This window comes from Cupressus sempervirens, chromosome 6 (genome assembly GCF_028749045.1).
Source record: "Cupressus sempervirens isolate cs-2001-9-10 chromosome 6, ASM2874904v1, whole genome shotgun sequence".
NCBI lineage: Eukaryota > Viridiplantae > Streptophyta > Pinopsida > Cupressales > Cupressaceae > Cupressus > Cupressus sempervirens.
This window is the reverse complement of record NC_143123.1, coordinates 112,738,140-112,762,483: the sequence shown is the minus strand read 5'-3', so window position 1 is coordinate 112,762,483 and position 24,344 is coordinate 112,738,140.

Here is a 24,344-nt window from a genome sequence, read left to right as displayed (position 1 = left end):
AATCATTTCAAAATTTTTTATGAAACTAGTCAACTCAAGTCAACCATGGTTAAATTTTGTCAACTTTTAATCAAACTTAAATTTTGCGTATGTTAATATGAGCAAATGTGAGTATGAATTCCAGCAACAATTCGATGCAAATTCTCATTCAACCTTTCAAAATGAAGAGATGAGGGTCTCTTAAATAGACTTTCCTAAAATTCATCAAGGGTTGAGATCGATTTCAATCAACGGTCAGGATTAAAGGTGAAGTTTAGTCATAAAGGGAGATTTCCAAATTAAAGGGAGTTAACAGATTTAATTTGACTAAAATAAGGAGTTAACTGATTCAATTTTAGTAGAAAAAGGAGTTAACTGATTTAACTCATTTTTTATCAATAGTGAATTGGAAATTTTCCTTTTTGAACTTAACAAAGATTTTGTTGAGATATTTAATATAATAAAATGAGATATGCTCTCGTAATTACTTTGTCTATTTAATTAAATAATCTTTAATTAATTAGATACACTTCTCTTATTTAATTAAATAACTTCATTTAATTAATTAGAAATGACTTCTCATTTAATTAAATAACTTTGTTTAATTAATTAGAAGTAACTACTCCATTTAATTAAATATTTTCGTTTAATTATTTCAAAATTCTTTTCGAAACAAGTCAACTCGAGTCAACTGTGGTTAAATCTGGTCAACTTTTGGTCAAACTTGATCTTTCCGTATGTGAATATGAACAAATGTGAGTATGAATTCCAGCAGCAATTCGATGCAAATTCTCGATCAACCTTTCAAAATGAAGAGATGAGAGTCTCCTAAATAGACTTTCTTGGAATTCATCAACGGTTGAGATCGATTTCAATCAACGGTCAGGAGTAAAAGTGAAGTTCATTCGTAAAGGGAGATTTCCAAATTAATGAGAGTTAACAGATTTAATTTGAGTAAAATAAGGAGTTAACTAATTCAATTTGAGTAGAAAAAGGAGTTAACTGATTTAACTCATTTTTTATCAATAGTGAACTGAAAATTTCCCTTTTTGAACTGAAGAGAGATTTTTTTGAGATATTTAATTTAATAAAATGAGATATGCTGTCATAATTACTTTTTCTATTTAATTAAATAATCTTTAGTTAATTAGAGACACTTTTCTTATTTAATTAAATAACTTCATTTAATTAATTAGGAATGGCTTCCAATTTAATTAAATAACTTTGTTTAATTAATTAGAAGTAAGTACTCCATATAATTAAATATTTTTATTTAATTATTTTAAAATTTTTTTCGAAACTAGTCAACTTGAGTCAACTGTGGTTAAATCTGATCAACTTTTGGTCAAACTTGATCTTTGCGTATGTGAATATGACCAAATGTGAGTATGAATTCTAGCAACAATTCGATGCAAATTCTCATTCAACCTTTCAAAATGAAGAGATGAGGGTCTCTTAAATAGACTTTCTTGGAATTCATCAACGGTTGAGATCGATTTCAATCAATGGTCAGTATTAAAGGTGAAGTTCAGTCATAAAGGGAGATTTCCAAATCAAATGGAGTTAACAAATTTAACTTGAGTAAAATAAGGAGTTAACTGATTCAATTTGAGTAGGAAAAGGAGTTAACTCATTTAACTCATTTTTTATCAATAGTGAACTGGAAATTTCTCTTTTTGAACTGAAGAGAGATTTTGTTGAGATATTGAATTTAATAAAATGAGATATGCTCTCATAATTACTTTTTCTATTTAATTAAATAATCTTTAATTAATTAGAGACACTTTTCTAATTTAATTAAATAACTTCATTTAATTAATTAGGAATGGCTTCTCATTTAATTAAATAACTTTGTTTAATTAATTAGAAGTAAGTACTCCATTTAATTAAATAATTTCGTTTAATTATTTCAATTTTTTTTTTGAAACTAGTCAACTGCGGTTAAATTTGGTCAACTTCTGGTCAAACTTGATCTTTTCGTATGTGAATATGAGCAAATGTGAGTATGAATTCCAGCAACAATTCGATGCAAATTCTCATTCAACCTTTCAAAATGAAGAGATGAGGGTCTCTTAAATAGACTTTCCTAGAATCCATCAACGATTAAGATCGATTTCAATCAATGGTCAGGATTAAAGGTGAAGTTCAGTCATAAAGGGAGATTTCCAAATTAAAGGGAGTGAACAGATTTAATTTGAGTAAAATAAGGAGTTAACTGATCCAATTTGAGTAACAAAAGAAGTTAACTGATTTAACTCATTTTTAATCAAGAGTAAACTATAAATTTCCCTTTTTGAACTGAAGAGACATTTTGCTGAGATATTTAATTTAATAAAATGAGATATTCTCTCATAATTACTTTTTCTATTTAATTAAATAATCTTTAATTAATTAGAGACACTTTGCTTATTTAATTAAATAACTTCATTTAATTAATTAGGAATGGCTTCTCATTTAATTAAATAACTTTTTTTAATTAATTAGAAGTAAGTACTTCATTTAATTAAATAATTTCGTTTAATTATTTCAAATTTTTTTTTGAAACTAGTTAACTCAAGTCAACCGTGGTTAAATCTGGCCAACTTTTTGTCAAACTTGATCTTTGCGTATGTGAATATGAGCAAATGTGAGTATGAATTCCTGCAACAATTCGATGCAAATTCTCATTCAACCTTTCAAGATGAAGAGATCAGGGTCTCTTAAATAGACTTTCGTGCAATTCATCAACGGTTGAGATCGATTTCAATCAACGATCAGGATTAAAGGTGAAGTTCAGTCATAAAGGGAGATTTCTAAATTAAAAGGAGTTAACAGATTTAATTTGAGTAAAATAAAGAGTTAACTGATTCAATTTAAGTAGAAAAAAGAGTTAACTGATTTAACTCATTTTTTATCAATAGTGAACTGGAAATTGCCCTTTTTGAACCGAAGAAATTTTTTTTTGAGATATTTAATTTAATAAAATGAGATATGCTCTCATAATTACTTTTTCTATTTAATTAAATAATCTTTAATTAATTAGAGACACTTTTCTTATTTAATTAAATAACTTTATTTAATTAATTAGGAATGGCTTCTCATTTAATTAAATAACTTTGTTTAATTAATTAGAAGTAAGTACTCCATTTAATTAAATAATTTAGGTTAATTATTTCAAAAAAAAATTTAAAACTAGACAACTCAAGTCAACCGTGGTTAAATTTGTTCAACTTTTGGTCAAACTTGATCTTTATGTATGTGAATATGAGCAAATGTGAGTATGAATTATAGCAGCAATTCTATGCAAATTCTCATTCAACCTTTCAGAATGAAGAGATGAGGGTCTCTTAAATAGACTTTCCTGGAATTCATCAACGATTGAGATCGATTTCAATTAACGGTTAGGATTAAAGGCGAAGTTCAGTCATAAAGGGAGATTTCCAAATTAAAAGAAGTTAACAAATTTAATTTGAGTAAAATAAGGAGTTAACTGATTCAATTTGAGTAGAAAAAGGAGATAACTCATTTAACTTATTTTTTTATCAATAGTGAACTCGAAATTTCCCTTTCAAAACTTAAGAGAAATTTTGTTGAGATATTTAATTTAATAAAATGAGATATGCTCTCGTAATTACCTTTTATATTTAATTAAATAATCTTTAATTAATTAGAGACACTTTTCTTATTTAATTAAATAACTTCATTTAATTAATTTGGAATGGCTTCTCATTTAATTAAATAACTTTGTTTAATTAATTAGAAGTAAGTACTCCATTTAATTAAATAATTTAGGTTGATTATTTCAAAACAAAATTCGAAATTAGTCAACTCAAGTCAACCGCGGTTAAATTTGTTCAACTTTTGGTCAAACTTGATCTTTATGTATGTGAATATGAGCAAATGTGAGTATGAATTCCAGCAGCAATTCGATGCAAATTCTCATTCAACCTTTCAAAATGAAGAGATGAGGGTCTCTTAAATGGACTTTCTTGGAATTCATCAATGGTTGAGATCGATTTCAATCAATGGTCAAGATTAAAGGTGAAGTTTAGTCATAAATGGAGATTTTCCAAATTAAAGGGAGTTAACGGATTTAATTTGACTAATATAAGGAGTTAACTGATTCAATTTGAGTAGAAAAAGGAGTTAACTGATTTAACTTATTTTTGATCAATAGTGAATTAGAAATTTCCCTTTTTGAACTGAAGAGAGATTTTGTTGAGATATTTAATTTAATAAAATGAGATATGCTCTCATAATTTTTTTTTTGTTCTAATTAAATAATCTTTAATTAATTAGAGACACTTTTCTTATTTAATTAAATAACTTCATTTAATTAATTAGGAATGGCTTCTCATTTAATTAAATAACTTTGTTTAATTAATTAGAAGTAAGTACTCCATTTAATTAAATAATTTCATTTAATTATTTCAAAATTCTTTTCCAAACTAGTCAACTCAAGTCAACCATAGTTAAATCTGGTCAACTTTTGGTCAAACTTGATATTTGCGTATGTGAATATGAGCAAATATGAGTATGAATTCCAGCAACAATTCGATGCAAATTGTAGTGCCTACCCTTATTCACATCCTTTCTAGACTTATTATTATCACACTATGTAGACTAGTTTTAGGTTGATGGTTTAGTGGTGTTGTTTCGACACTATCAGATATTATGATAGGGATTTAGGTGATATATGATGAGATCATTTAGACTTTACATTTCATGTATGTATGATTATCATTACATTGTTTTCAGTTATTAATGATGATTGGTTAGATGGTTTATTATCTCATGTGTTTTATTATGGTTACTTACACCATACTTGCATCTGTATGGTGTGCGTGTTTTCTTATTGTATAGCGTATCTGATGTGGTTAAGGAAGGGAGTTGTAGTCACCTGCTTAGTCGGGATCTACCCGATGCACCACTTCCTGCCATTGTCTACTTAGCTTAGCATTATATATTGTATGTACATGCATGGTTTTTCTACAGGTTGCAGGTACCGGGTATTGACTTTCCTAAATTGCTAAGATGAGCGTACCCTATTATACTATCTCAATGATAAGAGAAGGGAGATAAATTCTCAAGTCCAAATCCCAAACCTAAAAATCATTTGTCCTAGTGAGTTAGGACAAGTATCAAAGTTGAATACCCACTGAATGTGTCGTATGACATATTTCGTGATTTTTAACCCTTTAGATTTATTTTGTATTGTTTGTTCTGTGATGAGTTTTCATATTTTATCTTGGATGTCTATGGTGAATTTTCTATTAATTAAGTCTTAACAAATAGTTTTAATTAATAAATTATTTATTTGATAAAATTAATAAAATATCATGATTTTTGATATTTTGATTGTAATTAATTTAATGTGAATTATTGGGAAAAAGGAATTAAATAAAAGAAAACTAGAAATTAAAATTAATAATAATTATAAAATAATAATAAAGTAATAAATAAAATAATGATAATAAAAGTTATAAAAATTAAAATGAAAGTTATAAAATTTAAATAGAAATTATTTAAAAAGTAAATTAGAGTTATAAGCTTGCATGGAAATTAACATGTGTCAACAACACGGGGGTTAGTGCATCAATTAAGCACAAGGTGTCTACTATTCTATGACTCATCAAAATGTTTGGAAAAGACCCATGCTTAGTTGGTGACACCTTTCAGCGGTTTCAAGAAGCATTCCAAAGGTTTCTTGAGAGCTCTTCATATTCAAGCATTCATAGAAGCTTAGAGAGACAGCATTTTGGATGGCAATTGGAGCATTGGAGGACTCGAGAACTCTGAAGAAGGGAGGAGCTTGCTCTGCGGATTTTTTTGAGGAAGAGCGATTTAGCATCAGAATCTAAGTAGATTCTTGTGATTTTACTTATGCTATTTTCACATCATGCATTCCCTGTCTTCTTCATGTCTTCCATATGTCTTCTGAGGAATTTCTTATGCAATTCTCAATATGGTAGCTAATTTTATTTGAGAATTCTATATGCTTAGATCTGGAATGAACATGGGGCTAGGGTTTAAATTTGTAGCCAAAACCATCAGATGATTTAATGGATAAAATTTGAGATCAAAGGATTATAAAAAAAATTTGAGAATTGGAATTTTGTGTATATATGTTCATATTTTTAAATTTGCATATATATATATATATGCATTATTTATACATATACTGTGATACAAAAATTCGTATATACATACATACATATATATATATATACATATATATATACATGTATATATATTTAATTGAGGAATCGAATTTAATAATCGCGTTAATATTTAAAGGGGCGGATGGACCATTTTCCCTACCCCGGTCGACACCATTATGACACTGGAGTATCCCAGGGTACTACGTGATCGCAGTGTACCTGCGATTTGCAAAGTACCTGCGACCTGCAGCGTACCTGCGATCCGCAGGGCCTTTATGCGTCGATGGTACTATAAACTCACCACTCGGTTTGCATTTTATTTAAAACATTTCCTTTTTGTTATTAAAAGTAGACATTGTTAAATGTAATTTCATATGTTATTTGAGTATGAATTTTGACCTTTCAATATTGCATTATTAAATGTTATTATATATATTTTTATTTATTTATTTATGTATGTATATATATATATATATATACACACATATGTAAGTATGTATGTATATAAATTATAAAAGATTATTATGAAGATTTGAAATAATGGATCTCTCTTTTAATAATCTGAAAATTTCCCTTTTTGAATTGAAGAGAGATTTTGTTAAGATATTTAATTTAATAAAATGAGATATGCTCTCATAATTAATTTTTCTATTTAATTAAATTATCTTTAATTAATTAGAGACAATTTTCTTATTTAATTAAATAACTTCATTTAATTAATTAGGAATGGCTTCTCATTTAATTAAATAACTTTGTTTAATTAATTAGAAGTAAGTACTCCATTTAATTAAATAATTTCATTTAATTATTTCAAAATTCTTTTCGAAATTAGTTAGCTCAAGTCAACCGTGGTTAAATCTGGTCAACTTTTGGTCAAACTTGATCTTTGCGTATGTGAATATGAGCAAATGTGAGTACGAATTCTACCAACAATTCGATGAAAATTCTCATTCAACCTTTCAAAATGAAGAGATGAGGGTCTCTTAAATAGACTTTTCTAGAATTCATCAACGGTTGAGATCGATTTCAATCAATAGTGAGGATTAAAGGTGAAGTTCAGTCATAAAGGGAGATTTCCAAATTAAAGGGAGTTAACAGATTTAATTTGAGTAAAATAAGGAGTTAACTGATTCAATTTGAGTAGAAAAAGGAGTTAACTAATTTAACTCATTTTTGATCAATAGTGAACTTGGAATTTCCCTTTTTGAACTAAAGAGATATGTTTTTGAGATATTTAATTTAATAAAATGAGATATGCTCTCATAATTAATTTTTCTATTTAATTAAATAATCTTTTATTAATTATAGACACTTTTCTTATTTAATTAAATAACTTCATTTAATAAGTAGGAGATGATTTCCACAGCTAGTCAAATTGTGATGTGAATATCAGGATTTAACTGTGTGATTTTTGAGTCAAACTTGATGACCCATGTTTCATGAGTAGTTATTCAACATGAATCCATCTCTCATGAGAATAAATGGAACACTTAGCACTCATTGGATCTAGGTGATGCTCACAGGGGTGAAGCACCGGGACTTCCCGGGAGGTCACCCATCCCAGTAATTACTCCAGCCTGAGCGCGCTTAGGAATGGCTTCTCATTTAATTAAATAACTTTGTTTAATTAATTAGAAGTAAGTACTCCATTTAATTAAATAATTTCATTTAATTATTTCAAAATTCTTTTCGAAACTAGTCAACTCAAGTCAACAGTGGTTAAATTTGGTCAACTTTTGGTCAAACTTGATCTGTGCGTATGTAAATATGGACAAATGTGAGTATGAATTATAGCAACAATTCGATACAAATTCTCATTCAACCTTTCAAAATGAAGAGATGAGGGTCTCTTAAATAGACTTTCCTAAAATTTATCAATAGTTGAGATCAATTTCAATGCACGGTCAGGATTAAAGGTGAAGTTCAGTCATAAAGGAAGATTTCCATATTAAAGGGAGTTAACAAATTTAATTTGAGTAAAATAACGAGTTAACTGATTCAATTTGACTAAAAAAAGGAGTTAACTGATTTAACTCATTTTTTATCAATAGTGAACTGGAAATTTCTCTTTTTGAACTGAAGAGAGATTCTATTGAGATATTTAATTTAATAAAAAGAGATATGCTCTTATAATTACTTTTTCTGTTTAATTAAATAATCTTTAATTAATTAGAGACACTTTTTTTATTTAATTAAATAACTTCATTTAATTAATTAGGAATGGGTTCTCATTTAATTAAATAACTTTGTTTAATTAATTAAAAGTAAGTACTCCATTTAATTAAATAATTTAGTTTAATTATTTCAAAATTCTTTTCGAAACTACTGAACTCAAGTTAACCGTGGTTAAATCCGATCGACTTTTGGTCAAACTTGATCTTTGCGTATGTGAATATGAGCAAATGCGAGTATGAATTCAAGCAACAATTCGATGCAAATTTTCATTCAACCTTTCAAAATGAAGAGATGAGGGTCTCTTAGATAGACTTTCCTAGTATTCATCAATGGTTGAGATCAATTTTAATTAACGGTGAAGATTAGAGGTGAAGTTCAGTCATAAAGGGAGATTTCCATATTAAAGGGAGTTAACAGATTTAATTTGAGTAAAATAAGGAGTTAAATGATTCAATTTGAGTATAAAAATTAGTTAACTGATTTAACTCATATTTGATTAACAGTGATCTGAAAATTTTTCTTTTTGAACAGAAGAGAGATTTTGTTGATATATTTAATTTAATAAAATGAGACATGCTCTCATAATTACTTTTTCTATTTAATTAAATAATCTTTAATTAATTAGAGACACTTTACTTATTTAATTAAATAACTTCATTTAATTAATTAAGAATGACTTCTCATTTAATTAAATAACTTTGTTTAATTAATTAGAAGTAAGTACTCCATTTAATTAAATAATATTGTTTAATTATTTCAAAATTCTTTTTGAAACTAGTCAACTCAATTCAACCGTGATTAAATCTGGTCAACTTTTAGTCAAACTTGATCTTTGCGTATGTGAATATGAGCAAATGTGAATATGAATTTTAGCAACAATTCGATACAAATTCTCATTCAACCTTTCAAAATGAAGAGATGAGGGTCTCTTAAATAGATTTTCCTAGAATTCATCAACGATTGAGATCGATTTCAATCAACGGTCAAGATTAAAGGTGAAGTTCAGTCATTGTAGTTCCTACCCTCATTCACATCTTTTCTAGACTCATTGTTGCTGTTATTATCATACATTATGTTATGGATTCAGTGGTTATATGATGTGATAATTTAGATTTTACATTTCATACATACATGATGATCATTATATTATTTTCAGTTATTAATGATGATTAGTTAGATGGTTTATTATCTCATGTGTTTTATTATGGATACTTACCCCATGCTTGCATGTGTATGGTGTGCGTGTTTTCTTAGTGTATGGTGTTTCTGATGTGGTTAAGGAAGGGAGTCGTAGTCACCTGCTTAGTCGGGATCTACATGATGCACCACTTCCTGCTATTGTCTGTTTAGCTTAGCATTATATATTGTATGTACATGCATGGTTTTTCTGCAGGTTGCGGGTACCAGGTATCGACTTTTTTTAATTGCGAGGATGAGCATACCCTATTATACTATCTCAATGATAAGAGAAGGGAGATAAATTCTCAAGTCCAAATCCCAAACCCTAAAACCATTTGTCTTAGTGAGTTAGGACAAGTATCAGAGTTGAATACCCACCGAATGTGTCGGATGACATATTACATGATTTTTAACCATTTAGACTGATTTTGAGTGATTTTCTCTATGATGGGTTTTCATATTTTATCTTGGAGGTCTATGGTGAATTTTCTATTAATTAAGTCTTAATAAATAGATTTTATTAATAAATTAATTATTTGATAAAATTACATATCATGATCTTTGATATTTTTATTGTAATTAATTAAATGTGAATTATTGAGGAAAAAAAATTAAATAAAAGAAAAGTAGAAAATTAAAATTAATAATAATAATAAAGTAATAATAAAGTAATAAATAAAATAATAATAATAAAAGTTATAAAAATCAAAATGAAATTTATAAAATTTAAATAGAAATTATTTTAAAATTAAATTGGAGTTATAATCTTACATGAGAATTAACGCACTTTTCTATTTCTCATGTGTCAACAACACGGGGGTTAGTGCATCAATTAAGCACATGGTGTCTACAACCCTATGGCTCATCTTGAATGTTGGAAAAGACCCATGCTTAGTTGGTGACACCTTCTAGCTATTTCTAGAAGCATTCTAGAGGTTTCCTGAGAGCTCTTTATATTCAAGCATCCCTAGAAGCTTAGACATAGCGTTTGGAGTGCAATTGGAGCATTGGAGGATTCAAGAGTTCTGAAGAAGGGAGCTTGCTCTGCAGGTTTTCTGAGGAAGAGCAATTTAGCATCAGAATCCAAGTAGTGTCTTGTGATTTTACTTATGCTATTTCTGTATCTTGCTTTTCATGTCTTCTTCGTGTCTTCCATATGTCTTCTGAGGAATTTCATATTTTTATTGTATGTATTTTCAATTTGGGCATATAAATTTATTTTAGAATTTTATATGCATAGATCAAAAAGGAAAACGGGGCTAGGGTTGAAATTCATAGTCAAACCCATTAGAATTAATTATTGGAAATTTTGGAGATCAAAGGTCTATGGGGGAATTTTAAAAATTAGAGGTTTTTAATAAACTGTGTATATACATGTTTATATTGGTCAAATTTCCATACAGAAATCATTTATAAATATATGTTGTAAAACTTGATTAAAGTCTGTGAATGCATATATACAAATACATACATACATATATATATATACTGAACAAGGGCATTTTATTATTCAATTTCGAACATCATCAATGGGGAAACATTTTATTAAAAACGTTATATTTTATTAAGAAATCGCATCATGATTTATCTCTGCGAAAAGCATTTTAAAAAAATGTTGTTTAAAAAAAATAAAATAAAGAAATAAATATGTCTGGGCGGGTATGTACCCCCCCACCTTTATCTGTCCACCGATATTTATATTGGCGAGTCGTAGGGTACCTGCAACGCAGTGTACCCATGACAAAAGAACTGCCATATGACAGTGGTCACAGGGTACCCGTGACGGGTATGATCGCACGTCATCGACGACGATTCAAATATATCAATTGCCTTCGGCTTTGGCTATAAATTGTGATCGATTTTTTATATAATTTTTTAAAAAGTTATTAGCAATTGATATTAATATATAAATATATATATATATATATATATATATATATATATATATATATATATATGTATGTATATAATTATATGTATAATAGTTATAAATAATTATTTTTATTTAAAATGATTTATATAGATGGATCATTTTGTAAAGATAAAAGATTAAAAGAATATGATTAATAATTATAATGAGGAGATAATAATAATTAACTTAATTTAGTTAATTAAAGTTAATTATTAGAACGTGATATAAGTTTTGATATATGCAAATTTTGTTCAAAGGAAATGTCATTATTCAAACAAAGTTTATATGAATAAAATATTATTAGATCAATTAGAAAATTGAGTCTAATGGAGAAACTTTTTTATCTATCAAACAAATACATGGGTTAGGTAAAATGTGAAATTTCTCCACTTGATATAGTTTGGGAAACGTAAACCGAGACTTTTGCATTTGAATTCAAAATTGAAAACTTAGCAAAATCAAAACATGTGTTTGCATTGTGTATTCTTTATGCTATTGTTTTGAGTTTTGGGTTGACTAGTGTTCACCAGTTATAGGACGTCTACCAGAGGCTTGGGGGTTTTGTGATTGTGATGTCATGATGATGTTTTAATCTCGATCTTTATAAACCCAACCATGGTTATGTGATGGAATGCTCTATGTATTGGATGTGAATACTGATTGTTATAATTGAGATTCTTATGTATGAGACACTTGACTTAACCATTATTTTGGTCATCGATCAGTTATCCTTGGTTATTTTAGAGTCGCCATGATGGGACTATAATGTGGATTTATTCTTGATGATGTCATGATGTAACATGTTTGACTCAACCATTTTGGAGTCTTCAATCAGTATGATTTCAAATATATTTTGGTAGAACCATTGGATACTTTGATTACCAGTGATACTTCAGTTGCCAATAAAGAGCTATTGTGTTCATGATTTTTTATGGATGTTAGCTCATGGAGATTTGATGCTTTTATGCATATTTGATGATTTTATGGATTATCTTTTGTAATTTTGAGATTTATGAGTCCATGAGCATTAGGGTAGGATATCTGCATGTAGTGACGGGAAGTGGCTTGCAATGGGGGCCAAGGTCCTAAGAGGCTGCCAGGGTAACTCATTGTAAGTTGGATAATAAGTGATAACATTCACACCTAATACTAACTGAATGAACCTAAAAAGATAAGTGTTTTGTTCTCGCCCATGCCTTGAGTGCTTGTACAGGCTAGGATGGGAGTAGTGAGAACACATGGTTGCGACCTTGCATTCCATAGCATGCCTTATCAGTATGAGAGGACACTAGTGGCCACATGAGATCAGTATGGACCCGTGTAGTTTAGCTAACTGCCAGGGTAACTTGTACATGATAAATGCGATGACACTTTCCCTCTTGCATAGTAGGTTCCTACATGTCATTGTGTGCCTCTGGGAAGTAGATGTCAGTTTTGTGATTGGAACCTTGAGTTAGTATACCTTTAGGATTCCTGGACTTATAGAGATTTGTGCTATGTGTTATGGATAGCCTGTTTGGGATTTGAGATTATCTCCTCAGCACGGTGGGAGTGGACCACTTAGGTACCATGTGGTCGGGTGGTAGTACTCTTATCATTTGAGACTCATTGAGACATCGTGGCTGATGTGTCCTTCATGATGGTGGATATGTATCTTTTCATTGATGATTAGCATATGTTAGATGATGTTATCTTATGCTTATATTTGCATGTTAGATTACTTTCTACATATGATGTTGTATATGTTAGGAGTGACATTCCTACTATGTTAATATCAATGATCTCTTCGATGATTTGGGATGTTACGCATGGAGGGATGGCTAGGGCCCACGATGGTCTAATGATGCTATTAACGGTCAGGAGGAACCGTGCACTTAGTTTATTTTGTTTTTTCTTTATGATGGATGTATATGTCTTCTATGATGATGTATCATGTGATTATCTCTACTTTGATGTATCATGGATTGGAATAGGATGATGTACCTTATTCTACATATGTATATTCTTTGAGCTTGTCATACCCTGTGACATGTACAGAGGATGATTGAGCATTTGGAAATGTAATGTTTAAACATTGGACTTGTCATTATTATTTCATGTGGATGTTGTACTAGATGGATTCTTGTATGTAATTCAACGTTAAGGGATCTTTAAAGAATGTAATCTATTATGTATGTTATGTTTACTTTCAGATGGTCATTGCTATTACTTCCGTTATTGTGAATAAGTTATGTATGGTATTTACTTTCGTGTAAAAAAAATAAAAAATGTTACCAAACTTAGTGAAACTCTAGGTTAATTCTTTGGATCCCTTGGTGGCACGTTACATTTGGTATCAGAGCCCGAGTTTCTACATTGGGAGCTCTAGGTATTTTGGAACAACTAGAACTTTGAACTATAATGTGTATCTCTTCAACTTGAAACTAGGTGAATTGAAACAGAACCTGAACTATTACTTGAATATTTTTCATACTTCAACACTTAGTTTTCAAAACTGGAAATTTTACTTAAACCTAAACATAGAATTGAACTTAGTCTATTGCAAACATGTGTCTTTTGATTTTAATAGTGCTTTGTACTGTTGTAGGATGGTATCTGGGACTAGGTCTTCTATTAGAGGCCATGGTAGAGGTCATGCAAGAGGTTGTGGTTGTGGCAGAGCTGTCAGTTCCCATGAGTCTGCCCATGAGGGATCAGCTCATGTATAGAGTAGGGAAGAGCACTCTAGTAGGCAGCAAGAAGAGAGCCGTAGAGAGGACCAAGCTGAGTCTGATGAGGTTAGTCTGAGACAGATGATGCGAACTATTCTAGAACATTTACCTCCTGTTCAAGAATAGCCTAAAGTGCATCAGACAAAACAAGAGCATAGACCCAGGTCTAGGAGTCCTTAGAAGGATCGTTAGAGGTCCATTGTGTCCACTTAGATGAAAGATCTTTCAAGATCCAAGGTCAAGCCTTTTAATGGGCAAGGTTCTGGTTATGTGGCCGAGCAGTGGCTTATTTCCCTCGATAGGATTTTTTCTATGCAGGAGTTCGATAGCAATGTTAAGGCAAGATTTGTGATCACTAATTTGGAGAATTTTGGGGCCACTTGGTGGACGATTGAGGAGAAGAAGCAAGGAATCGATATGAGCAGTGTCACGTGGGAACTATTCTTAGAGAGTTTTCGTGAACGATTCCTACCAGAGGAATGGAAGCAACAAAGGGCAGATGAGTTTCATAATCTCAAGCAGTACACTATGTCAGTGACTGAGTATGAGCATAAGTTTTATGACCTCATGTCTTTTTTAGGGTTCAGTGAAAATTCAGCTCAGTTGACACAACACTTTATTAGGCGTTTGAATAACTGTATAATTGGGGGAGTCAAGGTATTTGAGCCAAAAAATCTCAAGGATGCACTACATTGAGCAATCCTTGTTGAGCAAAGTGTCAACCTTCATCAAGGTGGTTTTGTAGGAGCACCAGTAGCATCAGGATCTAAAGGCAACTTCAATTCAGGTGGTAACAAGAAGCCTTTCTTTTATAAGGGAAAACAGTATCAACAGTAGTCTCAGCAGACACAATAGTAGAAAAGATTGAATTCTCAGGCTCAAGATGGTGGCAAAGGTTCTAACTTTAAGAACAACTGCAATGCTCAATGCAATAAACATAATTAGTCCAATCAACCAGCTCAGAGTAGCCAATCTTTTGTGAGCAGAAACAGTCATCAGCAATCAAATGTACCACCTACGGGAAGAGGTTCTGGCCAAAATACATAATGCTTTTCATGTGGTCAAATTGGACATTATGCAACTCAGTGTCCTCAACGAGCACCTCAGTTTTCAGGACCTAGGCCTACAACTTCAGAACCCACAGTTGGTGATGCAGGTAGAGCTCATAGAGTTTTTGCAGCAGTTGATCAGCGTCAGGCAGATCATCAGGGAATAGTGGTTGAGACCACAGGTGCTATTTGAGGTATATCTCTTTCAGTATTGTTTGATTCAGGAGCTACAGATTCATTTATTTCACCATCTATATTTTCTAAGTGTAAGCTAGATGCAGTGAATCAAGATCATGGTTGGCAAGTGGAACTAGCCTCAGGGATTAAGATCTCCACGGATTTTTTAGTTCATAAGTGTGGGCTTAGATTAGGAAGCTTTGATATGGCAGTGGATTTTCGAGTCATACCCCTTGGTTCCTATGATGTGTTTTTAGGCATGGACTAGCTTGGATCTCATAGAGCCAGTATAGATTGCAGGAAGAAGATTATTTTGTGCCTAGATGACCAAGGGAATGATGTGAAGATAGTTGGGATACCAAGACCTATATCTCTGCGGATGATTTCTGCTATGCAAATGAAGTGGAGTTTCCGTAAAGGATGTTAGATGTTTTCTATTATGGTAAATGATCTTGATGAGGAAGATCATGTGAGGAAGACTTTAGATCACTTGATTTTGCAGGAGTACGCAAATATTTTTCCAAGTGAGATTCTAGGCATGCCTCCAAAGAGGGACATTGATTTTAGTATTGATTTGATTCCTGGAGTGGAGCCTATCTCTAAGGCTCCTTATCATATCACTACTTAGGAATTGGCTGAGCTACATCTTCAGCTAGAGGAACTTCTAGCCAAAGGGAGCATTCAACCTAGCGTATCACCATGAGGAGCTCCAGTGCTCTTTGTGAAGAAGAAAGACAGTTCTTTATGCCTTTGTATTGACTACAGACAGTTGAATAAGGTGACTATTAAGAATAGGTATCCCTTGCCTAGGATTGATGACTTATTCAATCAGATCAAGGGAGCTACAGTATTCTCCAAGATTGATCTTAAGTCAGGATACCACCAGCTTCACATTAAGGAAGCAGATATTCACAAGACTACTTTTCGAACTCGTTATGGGCATTATGAGTTCACAGTGGTACCTTTTGGATTGACTAATGCTCCATCGGTTTTCATGAGTTTGATGAATGGTGTGTTTCGATCTTATCTGGACAGGTTTGTACTCGTGTTTCTTGATGACATATTGATATATTCTAAGACTCAGAAGGAGCATGAGGAACATATGCGGTTGGTTTTGCAGTGTTTAAGGGACAATTAGCTTTATGCTAATGCAGCTAAGTGTGAATTCTTCAAATCAGAGATTCAGTAATTAGGGCATGTTATCTCAGGTGATGGTATTTCAATGGATCCTGCAAAGATTCAGGCGATAATAGATTGGCCAACACCAACTAATGTGTCAGAGATTCATAGTTTCATGGGCCTAGCTGGTTATTATCGCAGATTTGTCCAGAACTTCTCTAGGATAGCACATCCTATCACTTCTCTTTAGAGGAAAGGAAAGAAGTTTGTGTGGATAGAGAAATGTGAGGAAGCTTTTCAGAGGCTCAAGGAGCTTTTGACTAGTGCACCGATTTTAGCTATACCTAATCCAAAAGGTGATTTCAAGGTGTGTACAGACGCTTCTCTTGAAGGAATTGGGGCAGTGTTGATGCATAATGGACGGGTGATTGCATATGAATCACGCAAGCTCAAGGATCATGAGTTAAATTATCCTACGCATGATCTTAAGTTAGCAGCAGTAGTTCATGCTTTGACAAGATGGAGACATTTTTTGTTGGGGCATAGGTTTGAGCTACATAGCGATCATCGTAGTCTTCAGTATATTTTTACTCAGCCTAATTTGAATGCTCGCCAGAGATGATGGATGGAGTTTCTATGCAAGTATGATTTTGAGGTTAAGTACATTCAGGGTAAGGAGAATGTGGTGGCGAATGCTTTGAGTCACAGGAGACATGTGATAACATCGATGACACTTAGTGTGGATTTAAGGAGTCGGATTCTTCAAGCACTTCCTACGGATTCATGGTATCAGGAAGTGTGCAGAGAGATAGATTCAGGAAGACCCTTGGAAGGTAAGTTTGCAGGTTACGTTCGAGAATCAGATGGTCTTTTGAGACATTTGGGGAGGATTTATGTGACATTACTGGATGAGCTTCGCACCTTGATTCTGGTAGAAGCCCATCGTACACCTTACTCAGCACATCTAGGTGTCAAGAAGATGCATGCTAATTTGAGACATTTTTTCTTTTGGTCTGGGATGAAGCAAGACATTACTAATTTTGTGGCTAGGTGTCTTGAGTGTCAGAGAGTCAAGGCAAAACACCAGCACCCGGCAGGACTATTGCAACCAAATCTCATTCCTTCTTGGAAGTGGGATATCATCTCCATGGATTTTACAGTAGGATTACCTATGACAGTTTGACGTCATGATGCTATCATGGTTACTGTTGATCGGTTGACTAAGGTGGTGCATTTTTCACCAATCAGGTCTTCCTACATAGCAACTTCTGTAGCGAATGTCTTCATGCGTGACATTGTGAGATTACATGGTATTCCTAGAAAGATCATTTCTGACAGAGATCTTGTATTCACATCTGCATTTTGGACATCGTTGCAGCATGAGCTTGGAGCGTAGCTAAACTTCAGTTCGACATATCATCCAAAGACTGAAGGTCAGACAGAGAGGGTGAACCAGGTTTTGGAGGATATGTTATGGATGTATGTGATGGATAGGCAGACACATTGGGAGGATTATCTCTACCTAGTGGAGTTTGCTTACAACAATGGGTATCATAGTTCTATTGGCATGGCACCTTTTCAGGCATTATATGGTCATCCTTGTCATACACCATTGAGTTGGGACAGCCTCGAGGATCACATTCTATTGGGTCCTAAGATGCTTTGTGATATGGAACAACAGGTAGTGCATATCAGTGAGCATTTGATTATGGCACAGGATAGGCAGAAGAAGTATGCCGATGTTCATAGGGCTGATAAGCAGTTTGTTGTGGGAGATAAGGTTTTCTTGAGAGTACGACCGTGAAAGAGTCTGATCTGGTATGGAAAGGGTTCTAAGATAGCACCTCGTTTTGTGGGACCATTCAAGATTTTGGACAGGATTGGCCCGGTTGCTTACCGTCTTTCTCTACTGCCCAGCTTAGCTCGCATTCATGATGTTTTTCATGTTTCAGTGCCTAGGCAGTATATTCTTGATATTGTACATGTTCTTGATTGGAATGCGTTGTAGGTAGAGGACGGGCAGTTGGCTTTGGAGCCGGTTCGTATTCTAGAGCAGTAGAGGTTGACCCTCAGGGGTCGAACCATCGAGCAAGTAAGGGTCGAATGAGACCCTACTGATGATTCTTCAGCTACTTGGGAGGATGCAGCTAGATTACGGGAGTTATATCCCTACTTGTTTGTAGGCTTCCAAGAGTAAGCCTAACCTAAGGGGGGGTGGATGTAGTGCCTACCCTCATTCACATCTTTTCTAGACTCATTGTTACTATTATTATCAGACATTATGTTATGGATTCAGTGGTTATATGATGTGATCATTTAGATTTTACATTTCATGCATACATGATGATCATTATATTATTTTCAGTTATTAATGATGATTAGTTAGATGGTTTATTATCTCATGTGTTTTATTATGGATACTTACCCCATACTTGCATGTGTATGGTGTGCATGTTTTCTTATTGTATGGCATTTCTGATGTGGTTAAGGAAGGGAGTCGTAGTCACCTGCTTAGTCGGGATCTACACGATGCACCACTTCCTGCCATTGTTTGTTTAGCTTAGCATTATATATTGTATGTACATGCATGGTGTTTTTGCAGGTTGTAGGTACCGAGTATCGATTTTCCTGAATTGCCAGGATGAGCGTACCCTATTATACTATCTCAATGATAAGAGAAGAGAGATAAATTCTCAAGTCCAAATCCCAAACCCTAAAACCATTTGTCCTAGTGAGTTAGGACAAGTATCAGAGTTGAATAACCACCAAATGTGTCGGATGACATATTTCATGATTTTTAACACTTTAGACTGATTTTGAGTGATTTTCTCTATGATGGGTTTTCATATTTTATCTTGGAGGTCTATGGTGTATTTTCTATTAATTAAGTCTTAATAAATAGATTTAATTAATAAATTAATTATTTGAGAAAATTAAATATCATGATCTTTGATATTTTGATTGTAATTAATTAAATGTGAATTATTGAGAAAAAAGAATTAAATAAAAGAAAATTAGAAAATTAAAAATAATAATAATCATAAAATAATAATAAAGTAATAAATAAAATAATAATAATAAAAGTTATAAAAATCAAAATGAAAGTTATAAAATTTAAATAGAAATTATTTAAGAAGTAAATTGGAGTTATAAGCTTGCATTGGAATTAACACACTTTTCTATTTCTCATGTGTCAACAACACAGAGGTTAGTGCATCAATTAAGCACATAGTGTCTACAACCCTATGGCTCATCTTGAAGGTTGGAAAAGATCCATGCTTAGTTGGTGACACCTTCCAGCTGTTTCTAGAAGCATTCTAGAGGTTTCCTGAGAGCTCTTTATATTCGGACATCCCTAGAAGCTCAGACATAGCGTTTGGAGTGCAATTGGAGCATTGGAGGATTTGAGAGTTCTGAAGAAGGGAGTTTGCTCTGCGGGTTTTCTGAGGAAGAGCAATTTAGCATCAAAATTTGGGTAGATTCTTGTGATTTTACTTATGCTATTTCTACATCTTGCTTTCCCTGTCTTCTTTGTGTCTTCCATATGTCTTTTGAAAAATTTCATATTTTTATTGTATGCATTTTCAATTTGGGCATATAAATTTATTTGAGAATTTTATATGCATAGATCAAAAACGAAAATGGGGCTAGGGTTGAAATTCGTAGTCAAACCCATTAGAATTAATTATTGGAAATTTTGGAGATCAAAGGTCTATGGGGGAATTCTGAAAATTAGAGGTTTTTAATAAACTGTGTATATACATGTTTATATTGGTCAAATTTGCATACAGAAAACATTTATAAATATATGCTATAAAACTTGATTAAAGTCTGCGAATGCATATATACAAATACATAGATAGATATATATATATATATATATATACTGAACAAGGGCATTTTATTATTCAATTTCGAACCACATCAATGGGGAAACGTTTTATTAAAAAAGTTATATTTTATTAAGAAATCGTATCGCGATTTATCTCTGCGAGAAGTGCTTTAAAAAAATGTTGTTTAAAAAAAATAATAATAAATAAATATGTCTGGGCGGGTATGTACCCCCCCACCTTTATCTGTCCATCGATATTTATATTGGTGGGTCACAGGGTACCTGCAATGCAGTGTACCCACGACAAAAGAACTACCATACAGCAATGGTCACAGGGTACCTGCGGATGCAGGGTACTCACGACAGGTATGATCACATGTCATCGGCGGCAATTCAAATATATCAATTGCTTTCGGCTTTGGTTATAAATTGTGATTGATTTTTTATATAATTTTAAAAAAAGTTATTATCAATTGATATTAATATATAAATATATATTTATGTATATATATATATATATATATATATATAAGTATATGTATAATAGTTATAAATAATTATTTTATTTAAAATGATTTATATAGATGGATGATTTTGTAAAGATAAAAGATTAAAAGAATATGATTAATAATTATAATGAGGAGATAATAATAATTAACTTAATTTAGTTAATTAAGGTTAATTATTAGAACATGATATAAGTTTTGATATATGCAAATTTTGTTCAATGGAAATAACATTATTCAAACAAAGTCTAAGCTATGTCGAAGCTTCTAAGAATGCTTCAATATAAAGAGCTCTCAGGAAACCTCTAGAATGCTTCTAGAATCAGCTAGAAGGTGTCACCAACTAAGCATGAGTCTTTTTCAACCTTTTTGATGAGTCATAGGGTTGTAGACACCATGTGCTTAATTGATGCACTAACCCGTGTGTTGTTGACACATGAGAAATAGAAAAGTGCTTTAATTCCCATGTAAGCTTATAACTCTAATTTACTTTTTAAATAATTTCTATTTAAATATTTATAACTTTCATTTTAAATTTTTATAACTTTCATTTTAATTTTTATAACTTTTATTATTATTATTTATTTATTACTTTATTAATATTTTATAATTATTATTAATTTTAATTTCTAATTTATTTATTTTTAATTCTTTTTCCTCAATTAATTCTCATTTGATTAATTATAATCACAATATTAATTTTCTCAAATAAATAATTTATTAATTAAATCTATTTATTAAGACTTAATTAAAAAACAATTCACCATAGACCTCCAAGATAAAATATGAAAACCCATCATAGAGCAAATCACTCAAAATCAGTCTAAAGGGTTAAAAATCATGAAATATGTCATCTGACACATTAAGTGGGTACTCAACTTTGATACTTGTCCTAACTTACTAGGACAAATGGTTTTTACGTTTGGGATATGGACTTGAGAATTTATCTCTCTTCTCTTATCATTGAGATAGTGTGATAGGGTACGCTCATCTTGGCAATTCAAGGAAGTCGATACCCGGTACCTACAACTTGCAAAAAAACTATGCATGTACATACAATATATAATGCTAAGCTAAAAAGACAATGACAGGAAGTGGTGCATCGTGTAGATCCCAACTAAGCAGGTGACTACGAATCCCTTCCTTAACCACATCAGAAACGCCATACAATAAGAAAACACACACACCATACACATGCAAGTATGGGATAAGTATCCATAAAACACATAAGATAATAAACCATCCATCTAATCATCAATAATAACTAAAAATAGTATAATGATCATAATGTATGCATGAAATGTAAAATCTAAATGATCTCATCATATATCAACTGAATCCATATCATAATATATGATAGTGTCAAAACAATATCACTAAACCATCAACATAAAACTAGTCCATCAAAGTCTAATAATAATAGTATCAATGAGTCTAGAAAATATGTGAACGAGGGTAGGCACTACAGTTATAGTCATAAAGGGAGATTTCCAAATTAAAGGGAGTTAACAGATTTAATTTGAGTAAAATAAGGAGTTAACTGATTCAATTTGAGTAGAAAAAGGACTTAACTGATTTAACTCATTTTTGATCAATAGTAAACTGGAAATTTCACTTTTTGAACAGAAGAGAGATTTTGTTTAGATATTTAATTTAATAAAATGAGATATGCTCTTATAATTACTTTTTCTATTTAATTAAATAATCTTTAATTAATTAGAGACACTTTTCTTATTTAATTAAATAACTTTATTTAATTAATTAGGAATGGCTTCTCATTTAATTAAATAATTTTGTTTAATTAATTAGAACTAAGTACTCCATTTAATTAAATAATTTTGTTTAATTACTTTAAAATTCTTTTCGAAACTAGTCAGCTCAAGTCAACCGTGGTTAAATCTGGTCAACTTTTGGTCAAACTTGATCTTTGCTTATGTGAATATGAGCAAATGTGAGTATGAATTCTAGCAACAATTCGATGCAAATTCTCATTCAACCTTTCAAAATGAAGACATGAGAGTCTCTTAAATAGACTTTCCTGGAATTCATCAACAGTTGAGATCGATTTCAATCAACTGTCAGGATTAAACGTGAAGTTCAGTCATAAAGTTAGATTTCCAAATTAAAGGGAGTTAATAGATTTAATTTAAGGAAAATAAGGAGTTAACTGATTCAATTTGAGTAGAAAAAGGACTTAACTGATTTAACTCATTTTTTATCAATAGTGAACTGAAAATTTCTGTTTTTGAACTGAAGAGAGATTTTGTTGAGATATTTAATTTAATAAAATGAGATATGCTCTCATAATTACTTTTTCTATTTAATTAAATAATCTTTGATTAATTAGAGACAATTTTTTTATTTAATTAAATAATTTTTTTAATTAATTAGGAATGGCTTCTCATTGAATTAAATAACTTTGTTTAATTAATTAGAAGTAAGTACTCCATTTAATTAAATAATTTTGTTTAATTATTTTTAAAAAAATTTTGAAATTAGTCAACTCAAGTCAACCATGGTTAAATATGGTCAACGTTTGGTCAAAGTTGATTAATATGAGCAAATGTGAGTATGAATTCCAGCAACAATTCGATGCAAATTCTCATTCAACCTTTCAAAATGAAGAGATTAGGGTCTCTTAAATAGACTTTCCTTGAATTCATCAACAGTTGAGATTGATTTCAATCAACGGTCAGGATTAAAGGTCAAGTTCAGTCATAAAGGGAGATTTTCAAATTAAAGGGAGTTAACAGATTTAATTTGAGTAAAATACGGAGTTAACTGATTTAATTTGAGTAGAAAAAGGAGTTAACTGATTTAACTCATTTTTTATCAATAGTGAACTATAAATTTCCCTTTTTGAACTGAAGAGAGATTTTGTTGAGATATTAATTTAATAAAATGAGATATGCTCTCATAATTACTTTTTCTATTTAGCTAAATAATCTCTAATTAATTAGAGGCACTTTTCTTATTTAATTAAATAACTTCATTTAATTAATTAGGAATGGCTTCTCATTTAATTAAATAACTTTATTTAATAAATTAGAAGTACTCCATTTAATTAAATAATTTTATTTAATTATTTCAAAATTCTTTTCGCAACTAGTCAACTCAAGTCAACTATGGTTAAATCTAGTCAACTTTTGGTCAAATTTCATCTTTGCGTATGTGAATAGAAGAAAATGTGAGTATGAATTCCAGCAACAATTCGATGCAAATTCTCATTCAACCTTTCAAAATGAAGAGATGAAGGTCTCTTAAGTAGACTTTCTTGAAATTCATCAACGGTTGAGATCGATTTCAATCAATGGTCAGTATTAAAGGTGAAGTTCAGTCATAAAGGGAGATTTCCAAATTAAAGGGAGTTAACAAATTTATTTTGAGTAAAATAAGGAGTTAACTGAATCAATTTGTGTAGAAAAAGGAGTCAATTGATTTAACTCATTTTTGATCAATAGTGAACTGTAAATTTCCCTTTTTGAACAGAAGAGAGATTTTGTTGAGATATTTAATTTAATAAAAAGAGATATGCTCTCATAATTACTTTTTCTATTTAATTAAA